Source organism: Chelonia mydas, chromosome 8 (assembly GCF_015237465.2).
Source record: "Chelonia mydas isolate rCheMyd1 chromosome 8, rCheMyd1.pri.v2, whole genome shotgun sequence".
NCBI classification, from domain to species: domain Eukaryota; kingdom Metazoa; phylum Chordata; order Testudines; family Cheloniidae; genus Chelonia; species Chelonia mydas.
In genome coordinates, this window is record NC_057854.1 from 62355027 (window position 1) to 62371489 (window position 16463).

At 38.7% G+C, this 16463-nt stretch overlaps 1 pseudogene; it reads right to left on the reverse strand.

Moving 5' to 3' along the window:
- Window positions 1–13719, reverse strand: part of LOC102942951 — a 108050-nt pseudogene extending 94331 nt beyond the window's left edge.
- Between the last annotated feature and the right edge of the window lie 2744 nt (window positions 13720–16463).

The window sequence follows — 16463 nt, forward strand, 5'->3', positions numbered from 1 at the left end:
TTCAGCAACACACTTCCAAACTCCAGTCCTCTCTCCTTCCTTGCACCACACTGTCTGCCTGAAGCAGCGTTTTTTTTATTAAGTTCCTGACAGGGCCTTAATTGATGACAGGTGCTCCAATTAACCTGTAGTATCCTTCCCTAGTCTACAGGGAACCACACCTTAATTAGCCTGGGTCTTATATTTCCCCTCAACCACTCTCCCACTTCTCCCTGGCCCTGCTGTATCACAATAGCTAAAGAAAGCAGGGAAATATTTTCAGATAAAATTTGAACAGAAAAGGAGAGATGGTACGGTTGAGAGAACAAGAAGGAGCTCTAGAGAAGGAGAGTTTCACGCTAACCAGGGTCATATTGTGGGAAGGAACGTAAAGGAGACTGGGGCTGGCTGAATAGAGAGATAGAGAGAGAGAGAGACAGCATTATATTCTGTTTTACAATCTGGCCCCTTTGTGCCACTCAGCTGGTGCAAGTGGGCCAGAATCTAGCTATATTGGGCCAACAGAATACCATCCATGCAGAAGGATACTTACTTTTTGATGATATAAAGCTGGCAGATCGGGCTCCTCTTCCCCTTGTGCCCCCGAACTTTGTGTAGGTGACATGGTAGAAGAGAAAGGGAATCTGGTGGGCTAGTCCTGACCTGTGAAGTCAGGTCCAGGACACACAGGCCTACATGATCAGTTCATCATAAATTTAAGAACCCCTCTGAGGTAGCTACACAGCTGGGGATCACTGCACCTCAATGTACTCCAGCTATCCCCTCCCCTCTCACTCTCAGCATACGGAGATTGGAGAGAGCAGACTGCATTGGCTTTATGCCAGTTAGAGTTCCCCTGGGGCAAAAGCGGAATCCCCTGCCGCTCATGCCAGCATTGTGTCTACTCCAAGTACTGAAGAGCAGTGACCAATATTCCTCCTGGTTTTCCATAAGTTACTGAATTGTATTTCACAGCATCTGCTGGAGTTGAAATCTTTTCAACTTAAAATATATTTGAATATATCTTTTCACTTACAGTCAATGCTAGTTTCAATATAATGGTTTTTGCAGGTTTTAACTAAGATATATTTTGGGGGTGCATTCTAAGTACTTATAATGGTGTGGGTGTTTGCCATTTGCCCATCTTTTCTTTTTGAAAAATCTGCACCGATGTCCCTATAAAGAATGTGAGTCTTCCCTACATATGCTCTGGTGTAAATCAGGAGTAACTCCATTCAGATTTATGGAATTAATCTGGTTTTACACCAGTACAGGTGACTTCAGGATTGGGCCCAGGATATGAAACATACCAGTTGTATAACTCCTCATGGTTCTTTTTCATATCATAAATATTTGTACCTACCTAAGCAAACCGGTGGGTCTGTCCATTGGCCAGACTCACAGCTAACAAATGCAGATCCCTTCATTCTATGAAAAAACTTTGGCATTTATATTCCACTCTTGAACCTGATTCATACTCTTTCTGTAGAGAGACCATGACGTCTCCATTATCAATAGCAGGTGGATGCCCACACTTTCCAGCAGCCTCTAAAATTATTGTAGAAATAAAAAAACCATGCACATCAGTGATTATTTACAATAAATGCTGTAAGATCACAAATATTACAGAATAGTGCTATCAATGTACTGTGATAGAGCAGGAAAGATCCCAAGAGAAAAGTGAAAAAGAATCCTCTTGGTATTGGAACTGAACACAAAATACTACAAGATATATCTTTAAAGTTGATGCAGCATGATACTTCCATACTAGCAGTATGGAACTGATGGCAAAATAGGTAACTAGCTACTCTAACTTTGTCAAAACCTGATTCTGGGTTGCTTTTCAAACTGGAAAATTTGAAATCCTTTGGGTCAATCATCTTTTCCTCTCTCTTTGCCTCTTCTCACAGAAAGGGAAGTGAGATTGGGATAAACAAGATAAAGTTTTGAAAATGCTAAGGCTAAAAATTAAACATGAGTAATAAAACACTATACCTTTACTCATCATAATCTGACATGTGTCTCTGCCCTCTTTCTGCTTTATGGCCTGCCCCTTTTGCCTTATGTCCCATCTCGAGGTCTCACTTTTGAAATGGGGATTTCTGGCATTGGTTGCCATTTTTTAAAAAAAAGATTTTCCTTTCTATTTAATTTATTCTTATTAGACGCATTAGAAATAGGAAAGAAGTATGTGTCTTGCTCTTTCCTCATTTTAACAAGAGAACACATTTTATATATTTAGTGGAATTCTAAATAATGTCTACTAAACAGGTGTACAATGCTGTAATAACAGAAGAATAGAGAAAGGCTAACATGCATCTTTTCTTTCGGGAAAAAAACAGTTGTGACAAAAAATGTTGGTAATGGCAGAATCAAGTGTTCTATTAACTGCATATAAAAAGTATTATATATAGGATTTCTTAATAAAGCCTTAAAGTCAGAGGAATAAAGGAGAAGAGTTTATATATTATTCCTCCTCCTATATGTATAATCACATAGTTTTAGAGAAAACTATGTTATGCATTTACTGTATTTTTAAATAAAGTTAAGTAATTGTACCACGTCTAAATGACGGGGAATAATGGAGAAGTTTTATATATGCACACCATGCATTTTTCTTATTTAGAGAAAATATTTTTATGTATTGTGACAAGGCAAGGCCAGATGGCTATAGGAAAGCCGTGAGAAACAGGTATGTTAGCCCCGGGCTAAACAAATCCTGTTACCATGGTAACCAAATGGCAGTTGCTCCAGGTTAATCAAGACACCAGGGGCCAAAATAAGATCCTTCCAGAAAGCAGCGGAGCCAGCTAGGTTGATTGGGACATCTGAAGCCAGTCAAGGGCTGGCTGAAACTAGTTAAAAGCCTCCCAGTTAGTCAGGTGGGCTGCGTGTGTCAGGAGTGGTAGGAGGAAGTCACTCCTGGAGAAATGGCACAAGGAAGGAGGCCCTGAGGTAAGATGTAGATATTGAGGAAGTGGGGGCTGCTGTGGGGAAGTGGCCCAGGGAATTGTACTCATCCTGTTTCCAAAAAGTCAGCTATCAAGAGCTGCTACTATCAGGGTCTCTGGGCTGCAGCCTGGAGTAGAGGGTGGGCCTGGTCTCTCCCCTCCCCGGCTAATCACTGAGACTGGGAGACAGACTCTGCAAGCTTCTCCTCACCTCCCTTGCTGGTTTATGATGAAAATGGCTCAGCAGGCTGTGACCCTTGCCTCTAGAGAGAAGGGCTATGTGGAGGGTCATAGTGAGCCTCTGAGGTTAGTGTAATCCTCCAAGAAGCGTGGGACCCACTGAGACAAGGTTGGAGCCTTGTCACAGTATTTAGTACATTTTTAAATAGTAATTAATTATACAAAGTCTTAAGGTAGAGACATAAATGAGAACTGTTAATACATATATAGAATTATGCAGTTTTAGAAGAAAATATATATATTTCATTAAGTTAATGCCTTTCTAAATAGTCACTAAATAATTCTGTGTGACTTTTGTGGAACTGTTTAATCAACTTCATTTAGAATTGTAATAACTGCATACAATTTTTTTCTAAAAATGCATAACTCTATGTATATATTAATGCTTCTTCATTCCTTTGTCATTAATACTTTCTATAATTAAATGGTTTTATTCAGAAATATGCTAACTGAATTAAAATATTTTCCTATAAAAATGAGGAAAATGCATATTAACATGTCATAACATTTTATTCTGCTGTTACTAAGGTCTTTTTAATTATGTAATGACTTTATTTAGAAATGTACTAACTTAATTTTCTCTAAAAATGTATGATTTTATGCAACACTCCTTTATTTCTCTATCATTCACTTTGTACAATTATTTAATGAACTAGAATGGTACTAAATGCACAAAAATATTTGTCTCTCAAAATGCATAGATTCTGTATATGTATCAAGACTTCTTCCTTATTCCTCTGACCATAATGCTTTATTTAGAAATGAACTAACTGCATATAATTTTTTTCTTAAATGATAGAAGGCATGATATATATATATATATATATATATATTTGTGTGTTAACACTTTGTTCTGCCATTACTAATTTTCTAAATATTAAAAAACTGTCTTAATTATTTTTCTAAAACATGCATGTTAACCTTTTTGTAGTCTTCTGTCATTAAGACTTTGTACACCTGATTACTAGAATTTAAAATTGCACTAAATGCAAAAAAACATTTTCTTCTTAATGAGGAAAGGGCCACAGTTCTAATACCTCCAGGAAGGACAAATGGAATCAGAAATTTAAAAACTTCCATTTTTTTCAAGATGGCTGCCAGCACCAAAAATACTCATGTGAAAAATGACACTGGGAGGGAGGGGGACGGACAGATGGACATAAGGCAAAAAGGGATGGATCACAAAGCAAAAGAAGGGCATGTGAACATACCAAAAATCACATGATGAGTGAAGCTATAGCTTTTTTTAATGACTAATATGTATTGAATTTCCCTGGAAATAGAGGATGAAAGGCAGCCAGAAAGTGAGAAGAAAAACTCACAGGGCTACACAGCTATTGGCTTTCTACATATCACTTAACCTTCTATATCCAACAGCTAAACTTTAAGAAACTGAGTCCATGTTTGGAGCAGCATGGAGACTCTCCACCCAAGAGACAGCTCCAAAACCATTGCATCTCCCTTCAACACAATGGTTTAGCTTGGTGCTTTATGGTGTGAACAGGGTGTGTTGCATGCTGCACTACAGTTTAAGGGGGAATGAGTTTTATGCTCCCCTTTGTGGTTGCCAAGGCCCTGCCCCCCTCTGCCCCTTATGTGGTGGGTAGCATCCCATTGGGAACAGCTCCTGCACTTGGCACTGAACCTCCTTGGTTTAACAGGGAGGCATCTGCTGATAGGACACCCTCTGTGAGAGGCTTTTCACTTTGGAATTTGTTTCCCTCTCTGTCCTGCCATATCCTGAATTCTTTCACCTTTGGGCCTTCTGCTAGTCTCCAAATACTAGCTAGTCTGTCAAGCTCTCAGATGGCTGAGAGGAGTTTTGGTTGTTAGACAGGGTGGGCTGTTTGTTTAAATGTGCATAAGCTTTGACCTGGTTGCATTATTTTAATGATGTGAGTGAACTGTGTATTTAATGGTGTTTAACCTAAAACAGATGCTTTTGTCTTTGAGAGATATTTTTTGGGAGAGGAGCTACAAAGCGTCCAGGCAGTTTGAGAAACCCAGCTGCAACATTTCCAGTCTAGAATGACAAGGCAGGTAAATTGAGTGAACAGCAAACTGACTCCTGGATCAGAAGGTTTCCCAGGAACTAGAGGAGATCAGTTCCCAACTTGGAACTTGTTCACAGTGCTAGCTGCAGCAAGAGATTAGGAGCTAAAAAATCAGCTTCAGAGGGAGATCAAAGGAATGCAGACCACAATTGAAGTCAGCTGCCTGGATGAGGAATTAGGCCAGACAGAGAATTTGGGTAAGATAAGACACTTGCAACACTTTTCTACTCTGTTTGTAATGCACAGAGACCGAGATGTCAGAGGATCATTATCCCAGCTTAAGAAATACACTGATCCCTTTGCTTGTTATCTGTATCTTTTACCCACCATTTGTCTTGTCTATTAAGATTGCAAGCTGTCTAAAGCAGCAACCCATGATTTCCCATGTGTTTATATGGTACTCATCATAATGGTGTCACTCTGCCATGCAGTTTTTGTATTTTTTTAAACTCTAGAATCTCAGTATAAGTTACGAAATTTTAGTCAGGTGACTCACCAATATTGTAGTTTAATTGGAGGTTACTTACCTCTTCTCTTACACTTAGGATATGCCAATTTCCCCTCCACATACTGTACTCTAAATGGAGAAGATCATGGATCCCTCACATGTTCCCTTTTACAGTCAAATTCAACAGAGTCTCCACTTATAGAATCCAGTTTCATTTCCAACTTCCATTTCAGCTGAATATTGTTTTTCTCCATATCTTCTGGGGTTGCTGTACCATACCAGCTAGTCACTCAAGCTCTCAAGGGTGGTTGAGGGGAGTTGGGTGGTTTTAGTTGTTAGACACAGTAGACTGTCTGTTTAGTCTTTTAATATCTTAATGATGTGACTGAACTGTGTATTTAATGGTGTATGGACAAAAACTTCTGTCTTAGGTTATAAATAACAATAACATTGGCTCTGATAATTTTAGTTTGCTTCAAGATTTTTAAATTTGTAATTGTTTCATATTGTTTTGATTTTGATCTCTGCTTTATCTTGTTCTGCTAAAAGGTCAGTAAGGCTGAGATAGGGAAAACTGAGAGGCTCTGGTGGGAGTCAAAGTAAGACTCTTTCAGAGGGAGAATTCAGAGAAACAGTATCTTATATAGGGACCACAATTGACCATAACGAAAGCGGATATTAGTTCATCTATTTTCTCTGCATTGTTCTTATTCTAAACCTGTGCTATGGCTTGGTAATAATATGACCCTGATTATGCCACCCTTATTGCTGTGCCAATGAAATTCTGGTATATGAAAAGATAAACAAAATGAGCCAGTAGAGTGACACCACTTTTTTTCTGGAAGCTTGAAGTTACGTGGTGAAATCCTGTTTCTAGTGCAATCAGTGGAGTTTTTCCACTGCCTTCAAAGGAGTGGGCATTTCACCAATTGTCTAGCTCATCTGCAAGTGGCAGTGAAACGGTGCACTTAAAAATCAGAAATAGAGAACAGTCAACCATTCATATTCACATTATGTCATGGGTCAAATCCTAATAGTGGACTAGGCTCAAAGTCAGTGTTAACTATTCAGTATGAGCAGGGGTAACAAAATTTGCCTCTCACCCTTTACTCAGAACTTGCATGGAACATCACAGACTGGAAATTGATTTTGTCTCTGGTTTGTTTGCAAGAGATATTTGTGCATTATAAGATGACAGAAAAACAAGGAAATACGCACTTCTGACTGAGAGTGACATTTTTGATTCCAACAATATCCTCACTACTAGGCTGTTTTAGAAATAGGAAATTAAAATACCTTTGCATGCTGGCGGTTGGGACCACTTCCCTTCCTTACATGTTACAGTCAGAGATCCAATAAAGCTCAGACCTTGCCCACATTGATAATGCATCCTGTCACCAGGCAAATATCTTTGCTGCTTAGCACCTAGAATCCTACCATCATAAATCTCTGGTGGAGGTGCATATCTCATATCTGAAAAAGAGATACAGGAACATTTAGAGTCAGTGACACATTCCCATGAAGGACCTCAGGTAATTAAATCACTTATGGTGTTCCATTAGTTGTGTGTAACTTTGATTCAGATTCTCTAGTGATCAACCAGTCCAGTTTATAAGAACATTTTAAATTGCAGTGAGGCAAGAAGAGGGTTTGTCATAAATATAAAGGGAAGGGTAATCACCTTTAAAATCCCTCCTGGCCAGAGGAAAAATCCTTTCACCTGTAAAGGGTTAAGAAGCTAAAAGTAACCTCGCTGGCACCTGACCAAAATGACCAATGAGGAGACAAGATACTTTCAAAAGCTGGGAGGAGGGAGAGAAACAAAGGGTCTGTGACTGTCTGTATGCTGCTTTTGCCGGGGACAGAACAGGAATGGAGTCTTGGAACTTAGTAAGTAATCTAGCTAGGTATGTGTTAGATTATGATTTCTTTAAATGGCTGAGAAAATAGCTGTGCTGAATAGAATGACTATTCCTGTCTGTGTGTCTTTTTTGTAACTTAAGGTTTTGCCTAGAGGGATTCTCTATGTTTTGAATCTAATTATCCTGTAAGGTATTTACCATCCTGATTTTACAGAGGGGATTCCTTTACTTCTATTAAAAGTCTTCTTGTAAAAAAACTGAATGCTTTCTCATTGTTCTAAGATCCAAGGGTTTGGGTCTGTGGTCACCTATGCAAATTGGTGAGGATTTTTACCAATCTTCCCCAGGAAGTGGGGTGCAAGGGTTGGGAGGATTTGGGGGGAAAGATGTTTCCGAACGTTTTCTCAGGAATCCAGATAAAGGTTGTTGGTGGTAGTGGAAGTTCAAGGGCAAAGGGTAAAATAGTTTGTACCTTGGGGAAGTTTTAACCTAAGCTGGTAAAAGTAAGTTTAGGAGGTTTTCTTGCAGGTCCCCACATCTGTACCCTAGAGTTCAGAGTGGGGAAGGAACCTTGACAGGGTTATACACTAGTAAAAACATTTTGAGTTAGGATGCATAGAATGAAAGCCAAGCAAGGATGGAGATTTAATAATCATGTTTCTGCAAAAAGTTTGATGAATCAGTGTTTTATCTGTGGGAAATTTTCTGACCAGCTCTATCATACTGTGCTCTTCCTCCCCAACTCACAGAAACTAGTCTGTGGGTTCTCCCTTGGAGTTTATGCTCTGTGCCTGAGGTGGCTATGCCAACTAGTCTCTGCCAGACTTGTACCGCCCCACCCCCTCCCAAAAAGCAAGAGCAAAGTCCTGTTTCTTTTTCATATCGCAAGAATAATTTTATATGTACCTGAGCATACTGGTGGGGCTGTCCATTTTCCTAAGCGGCATGTGATTATTTTGGATCCCGTCATTCCATGAAAACTTCGACATTTGTATTCCACTGAAGAGCCTGCTGCATACACTGGCAATAGGTCAGAAATGATGTCTCCATTTTGACTAGAAGGTGGGGGGCCACACTTTCCTAACACATCTAAAACACAGAACGTTGAGACACAGTAATATATTAGGGTACTAGTTACTTAAAGTGGAAGTTCTAGTAGCACTATTCCCTGCCCTAACTATACCTATAAAATCTGAGCCTTCAATAAAGTAAAAGATCAATCTTGTTATTTTTTTAAATTAATGTTTAACTTGCCTCAATTTTCTTTTCTTCCAGGTGGCTCTTAATTCCTGATTCCAAGTAGTTACTTCTCTCTCTGTACAGATAACATGGAAGGAAGGGTGATAAGGCTAGAATATTGGAATTACTCTTCCTGAGAAGTTTTATTCTACCATGAGATCCATGCTTTAGCAAGGCTCAGTCATGTTCATGCATCTTGGGTAGACTATTTCTATGTGCTCTGTATTGGGCTAAGAAGGTGGAGAGGTGCTTACATCTGTCTAGTGATGTTTCCAGTGCAAGATATGGTAGTGGTTATTGTGATATAAGCACTTCTCCAGTGAGCTACTTAATATGCATTAAAGAGCAATTTAATATCATAGTCTGGGTGAGCCTAAGAGAAATTCCAGCATAATTAAAAGTTTGTCCCCCTCATTTGGGGTCCTTGTTATACATTGTGCCCTGCATTTGGGCTCGGCATGTTGAGAGGCTTGCCCTGAGTTGACTTAAGTTCTTGCCACTCTAAGTAATCACTAAACAAACTCTAGAGGCCACATCCTTGACCCCGGTTAAGGTCTTTTCACACCACTGGCATGACATGGAAAAAAACCTTTAAACTATCTCTAACTGGGAATGGTAAAGATTCCCCCAAGTGTGATTGAGTGGTTTGTCATGGGCATCCCCAGGATCAAAGGGATAGGGCTGTAATTCACAGCACTCCACCTAGTCCTCAGCTGGTAGAAGGTTCCCTATGGCACTTCTCTTGTCAGCACAATTTAGAACAGTCCTTGTGCTACTTACAGTTATGGCAGGAGCTGTTTCTCCCCGACTACCCACTTGTGGCCCCGAATGTGGAGAGAGAGGTGCCTGAATGCCCTTCTATCCTCTCAAACCCACTAAGAATTACACCAAGTTTCCCATTGCCTGGCAAGTTTCTAACTTATATAGAATTGTATTCTTTACTCTGAGTATTTATTTCCCTTAATAGACTGACGTGAAGGACCTTGTTGAGAACACTTAAAAAAACCACCCAAGGAAATTCTGCTTTCTGGTCCCATGTATCCACTGTCTTACCAACTCTTTCCAATAATGATAAATGAATAGAGAAGCACCTCTGCTAGGTTCATAAACCCACACCTATATTTGCAAGGGAGATAATTTAATCATAAATGCATCTAATTTGACTTCTCCTTTAAAGGCTAATAATTTTCCAATGTGTGCTGACAAACAAGGCAACAGGGCAATTAATGCTGCTATCTTTGTTTTCTAACAACTAAATCAATGAAGCCCTCCTAGATAAAAACAAAGTAATTCATTTCGTAAGTGTCATCTGTACATTCCACATTTGATATCATTTGATAGTGATGTCATTTTTTCCCTGTATTTAACAAATAAGCCTATGAAGCACTGGTCTTTTGTTTCAAGTTTGCTCATTTTCCTCCCAGCTCAGAATATCCCAAGGAATAGTAATTTAATTAAGGAATACATACGTTTATTGCACTGGGGATACACAATATTGCCTGAATGACACCACACAGTAAAATCAGGAGATAAAAATGCCAGGGGTACATGTCCTGATTTGCACTTAAACACAACAAAATCATCATGTTGTATGTATTGTTTTCCATAGTATGTCTCAGTCAGCTCTATGCCACAGTTTTGCATTTCTTCCTGAGAGATAACACATGGCTCTAGAATGAGAAAAACAGAAGTCTAATGATCTACGTATAGTTATCGTGGTTGAGTCTAGGTGGAGTGATTCAGGGGCAGAGAGAGAGGAAAAGTATCTGGATTGTCAGGAACAAACACAGAATAAGATATTACCTGGCTTTTCCAATAATCAAATTTGTTTTGATGTTAGTAATAGAAAAATGGTCTGGTGAAGAACCTGGGATTCCCAGATTAGATCTCAGCCAGTGGCCTGTACCAGATGCATCACAGGAGGGTGTAAGAACCCTGAGGCAGGCAGAGATGGCATAATTTGCTCCCCACCCCCTCATATTAGATCTCAGTTTGATCTCTAATAATTACAAACTGTTTTAACCCTGAAACATGAATGAATATTGTTTCCACATTTTTTATCATTATTAATCATGATCATTCTGGATATTCTTGTAGGCCATACAAACACTGAATTCCTTTTTGAGTCTTGCTAACTTCTGGCCTCAATCACTTCCTGTGTCAATGAGTTCCATCTAATTACGTGCTCTGTGAAAAAGTATTTACTTTTATCAATTTTGAATTTTCTGCCCTGAAATTTCATTGAATGTTCCTTTAAAAGGACTTCATTGAAATAGTAAAGAAAATACATTTTCCAATAATTTCCTAAAAGAAGCTCAGGAGATTTTGAACTTTCATCAGAAATATTTAGATTTGTAACAGTAAAATCTCTGTATTACAAAGTTCATAATATTGGTACAAAATAATGTAACAAATGATATTTGAACTGTGAAACACATTTACCTGCTACCAGATATACTTAGATACGCTGGAAAAAAAAAACCTATAGGTTTTGTTGTAGAAAACATCATGTTACCCTCACAAATTGGTGTTTCTGTCCAGTTTCCATTGTTACAGAAAGATTTATTTTGCCCTTTCACTGAATACAACTTTTGGCATTTGTATTCCATAGAAAAGCCTGAGGCATACTCTTTTTGGGAAAAAGTAGTTATATCTCCATTAGCAACAACAGGTGGACGTCCACATTTCTTTCCTGTGGCTAAGAAAAAAAAAACCAAAACCAAAAAAAAAAAAAAAAAAAAAGATACTGAATGCCCAATCATTGCTTGCTCACCCTTAAGGCTACTTTGGATGAGATTTTCTTCATTATCTTCCCCTCATTTCACGTGAGATATAGACAGTGTCTGCAAATTATCATACTTACCAGAGATACACAGTGGAAAAATCTATGTGCCCATCAACACACTTCCTGGCTGAATGATCTGTGGGGTTATAGCCTTCTCTGCAGGAAAATTCCACTAATTGATCATTTAGAATGATTATTGTACATCTGCAGCCACTGGGCAGAAGCAGTTTTTGTCCTCCAGTTGCTGTTTTGTGATGGTACATGGTGCTAAATGAAAACAGGAAAAAATTAGAACAATGTATTATTCACCACAAAGCTTAAGTTAATCAGTTCCAAAACTCCAAATCAGATTACACACAATTAAAGCTATTTATTTTAATCTTTCACCATAATAATCTCTTCTATGATCTGGCTGCAGAAAGTGATTATGCCAAATGTCAAAAATAATTTATTAACTAAATCTCATAATAAATTTCATGCATTAGATATGGGGCCTAAAATGGTTTCCATTGGGTGATTGGGCTCAGAGTCTAATTGCATTTCGATTGCAAATTAAACTTGTCAAACAATGGTGAAAGGGAGGTGGTTGCTGATTGGATAGTTGGAATTGGAGTCACCAGAGAAGTCACTGAAGAGACCAGAAAACTAAATTCAAATTACCTCTCCAAAGTGACCACCTTTATTAAGCAATTACTTTCATTAGGAGACCATCCCTATGAACCCCAAAGGGTATCGAGTACAATTCTGTTTCATTTTTTATCAGAAGACCATTTCCGTTGACTGATTTTTATCAGTCTCTCAATGGATAACTTTTAATAGGTTTCATAGTACTAGTGAAAATGTGGCACACGAGTTAAAGTTGTGACTAAGAATATTACTTTTAGGGACTCAGTGTGATATACACAAAACAAGGGGAAAGGTTAAATTTCTTAGGAGATGGGGGAAAGGGATAGCTCAGTGGTTTGAGCATTGGCCTGCTAAACCCAGAGTTGCAAGTTCAATCCTTGAGGGGGCCATTTAGGGATCTGGGGCAAAAATTGGGGATTGGTCCTGCTTTGAGCAGGGGTTTGGACTAGATGACCTCCTGAGATCCCTTCCAACCCTGATATTCTATGATTCTATGTATGCAGGGAGGCAAGCAGGGATTTAAAGTTAGCCATGTTACATTAACCTCTTAGGCTTTCTAATATTTCTTAAATTGCCAAATGTTTAAAATTACTATTTATAAATTGTTCTCTTGGAAGCTGGAATGAGGAATGCCTGAGCATAGATTACAGGGAGCGAGGGAAGCCAAGCCACAAGAGGAGGGTTTGTGGAGGGATTTGAAGGAGGAAAGCTGTTCCAGGAATAAGGAAAGAAGGTGACATCACTGTTATTATAATGTCAACCTCTACACTGAGGGAGAATACATTGAACCCACTGGAGAAAACAATGCTATAAAATCCAGTGATGGAAATTTAATACATTACTTGTTTTCTCCCTTGTCAAATACCTGCATCAGAATGCACCCTGACCCCACAACATGGAACCACAGTGACGGCAACCAACTGCTTTTCTGCAATGGTGGAATAATGAAGGATTCTTCTCACCTATGGTCTCTGATTAACTATTGAGTTCTACATACATTAACAAACATTAACAAAAATTCACCAAGACCTAAGGTGTGAGGAATAAAATAGATTCAAATTTCCCTTTACCCAAACATTTTGGCGGTGGCATCCAGTTTCTCCCATAACACGTTATCCGTTCAGTTCCTGCCAGCATGTATTCAGGATAGCAGCCATACTGCACTGAGTCGCTCTCCACATATTGCGATTTCTCGCCACTAATAATTTCTCCAAAATCAACATCAGGTGGCTGTTCACATACTGGCACTACACAAACCAAACACACTGTGTTATTCATTATAGGTGCAGATTGGGAATCTAAGCATCTGAAAAAGCGTTTCAGACTATTTTGTCAGCTTGCAGTGCAGAGCTCAGGTAAGATTTTAAATTGTATAAATATTTCCAAAAGACTGACTTGAGCTAAAATATGACACCGTTATCTCTCCCTCTTTTTCTATTTTATATAAACAAACCCTCTCTGAAAGAAAAAAAAATCATTTTGCAGGCAGGTTGGGCTTCCACGTTTTGTTACTTAGAAACCCATTCCATATTGGTGACATTACCGCTGAAATGATAAACAGTGAAGACCTGTGTAATCTTATCACATCCACACTGGTCAATGCATGCAAGTCTAAAATATGGCCTGGGGCTCTGGAAGAGGGGAAGGAGTGCTACAGAGAGAAGTGGGCAAAGGCTCATGTTGAAATCAGATATCGTTCAGATTTGGAGGGTCTGAATATTGTCCAAAATATCAGAACCCTCCCTGCCCAAATTTGAATAAAACTGCTGAGTCTGAATTGAAAACAATTCTGTCTAATCTAAACTAGTCTACCTAAGCATTTATAATGAGCCCATTATGGCAGATTCTACTTCAGTCTTGTCAATTAAGATTGAACATGCCCTCTCAATTATTATATATATAAAATGCTACTAATAGCTACAATCTGGCTTATTTTAAAAGATTTCTATATTTGATTTTAGATACATTAGGCCCATAAAACCTACATATGTACTTGGAGACTAGAGGTCAATTCACCAGTGTTCCCAACTACCATTTTATTTAGTCTTTTAGAAAAAGAAATCCCTCAATTATACCCGATCCAACACCCACAAATTCTGGGAAATCTAGATCCAGTGAATGAAAAATTCTGAGGTCTGGAGAAATGTTAACTAAGCAGACTATGGCAGAGATATTCAAAGGTGCCTAGAAGATGGAGTACTACTATTATTTTCAATGACTATTGTGCATCTAAATTCTTAAGGGACTTTGACAATCCCAGTCCACAGATATAAATCTTTTTTTAGAAAATCATGTAAACTTCAGACGCGTGAATCACTCACCTAAGCCACTAAATGATGACACTGTCACCTTTGTCCTCCCCTACTTGTATTTGTCACCCCCTATGTTGCCCCTCTTAATTAAAAGCCTGTCTAGCACCCTTACTTATGTGAGTAATCTCTGCTTGTAAAAGTCATCCCTTTGTGTGGGTCTGCTCACATGAGCAGGGCCTTTAACTTTAGCCTTCTGCTTTGACCCTTTGAATGTAAAGAAAACTGTTACAAATAAGAAATCAATGACAAAGCAGAGATTGCCATATATTGATTCAAGCATTCACAACTCTTGTAGCTGCTCATACTTTTTACTGAATTAATATATCAATATCAGGATTTATTGTTTGTCAGTGCTAATATTTTCCTATTAACACGAACATTGTAATGTTCATGTAATTAAAACTTAGTATTAATTTAGTGTAGCACCTTTTTACCAATGCCAGGGATATGGCTGAGACAATTCTTTCATTCAAAGCAGTTACTGGGGCTGAAGTTTCTCATGGTCTTTATCAGTCCAAAAGTAAAATTTTGGGGGGGAATTTTGACCAGCGTCTGATCAACCATTTTTCATTACTCAAGAAAAAAGAAGTTACTTCATTAACAAATTTAAGGTTTTGATAAATCAACACCAGTTCAGATCTAAAACCTCAAGCTCTACAAACTCTTGAGTCTTACTGAGGAATTAATGTCTGCTAATGTACAAAACAATTAACTGAGACAACGAAACAATTGATAACAGCGCAGTGTACTGGCACCTCATGTCATTTTCTGTGCAGATTTTAGTGTACGTGGAATCCAGTTATCTAGATATGCCTGCCTGAGGAAGTGCATATCTTCCAGAAGGTAAAACATTGAGCTACTCAGTAGTTCAGTTACCATGGATTATTTGAGCAAAACTAGCCTGTCCTACATTAATAGTTATGGTTCAAATGACCCCTTAGTGTACCAAAGTCATCTCTCTATGTCCTAGTTCACTGAATGATGTGATGGGAAAGGACTCAGAAGGTTTAGTGTCAAAGATTAAAATGCCCCCTTCTCTATAGAGCTCAATGCACTATCTAGAGGTATTTCTAAGGCATTTATCCGCATATTATCTATATATCAGGCCCATACACCAGAAATTTTTCTACAATCAGCACAATATTACTTTTGGAGTGATACGAAATAAAAAACAATTGCTAAACAAACATGAAACCTGTTGAATTATTAATTCATTTAATGTGGCAAAAATAACTATGGAGACGAACAGGAAACAGATATGTGAGTACCTTAGTAAATTTCACCAGCTGCCAGGATTACAGTGATAACGCACAGAGAGCTACTAGGAATACTCATATACTTTTGCACTCTGAATTCCTCTGGAGTATTTTGAGGGACTCATTCAGCCTTGTTTCGTTAGGCAGTAGACACATGGGAATAGTCTCTAGAACAAGTAACCCTCCATCTGCAATGGTTCTTATTCACTCTATAGCTCAGTGGTTTGAGCACTGGCCTGCTAAACCCAGGGTTGTGAGTTCAATCCTTGAGTGGGCCAGTTAGGGATCTGGGGCAAAAATTGGGGATTGGTCCTGCTTTGAGCAGGGGGTTGGACTAGATGACCTCCTGAGGTCCCTTCCAACCCTGATATTCTATGATTCCTCCATTTGTCACTAATCCCCTATTTACCCTGTTCCATGAGTCACTGTTTTACCCTTGCAAAATGGAGCTGAGGATCCTTTAATTCAATTTGCGTCTTACCTTGTCCTTAAGCTTAGAAAGCCGATAGTATCTGAATGATGATACCTCTCAGTAAAGTCATGTTGGTGCTTGATAAAGTACGCCCAGCACTTATAACTGCTGACATGCAGTTCTGCTCTTCTCTGGATCCTGTCCTCAGCAAATGAAGACTAACCTTCCTTTATAACCCCTCCCTGTTGCACTCCCGACCTCTTCTCTTGCAACATCTAATTCCAGAAATAACAGATGT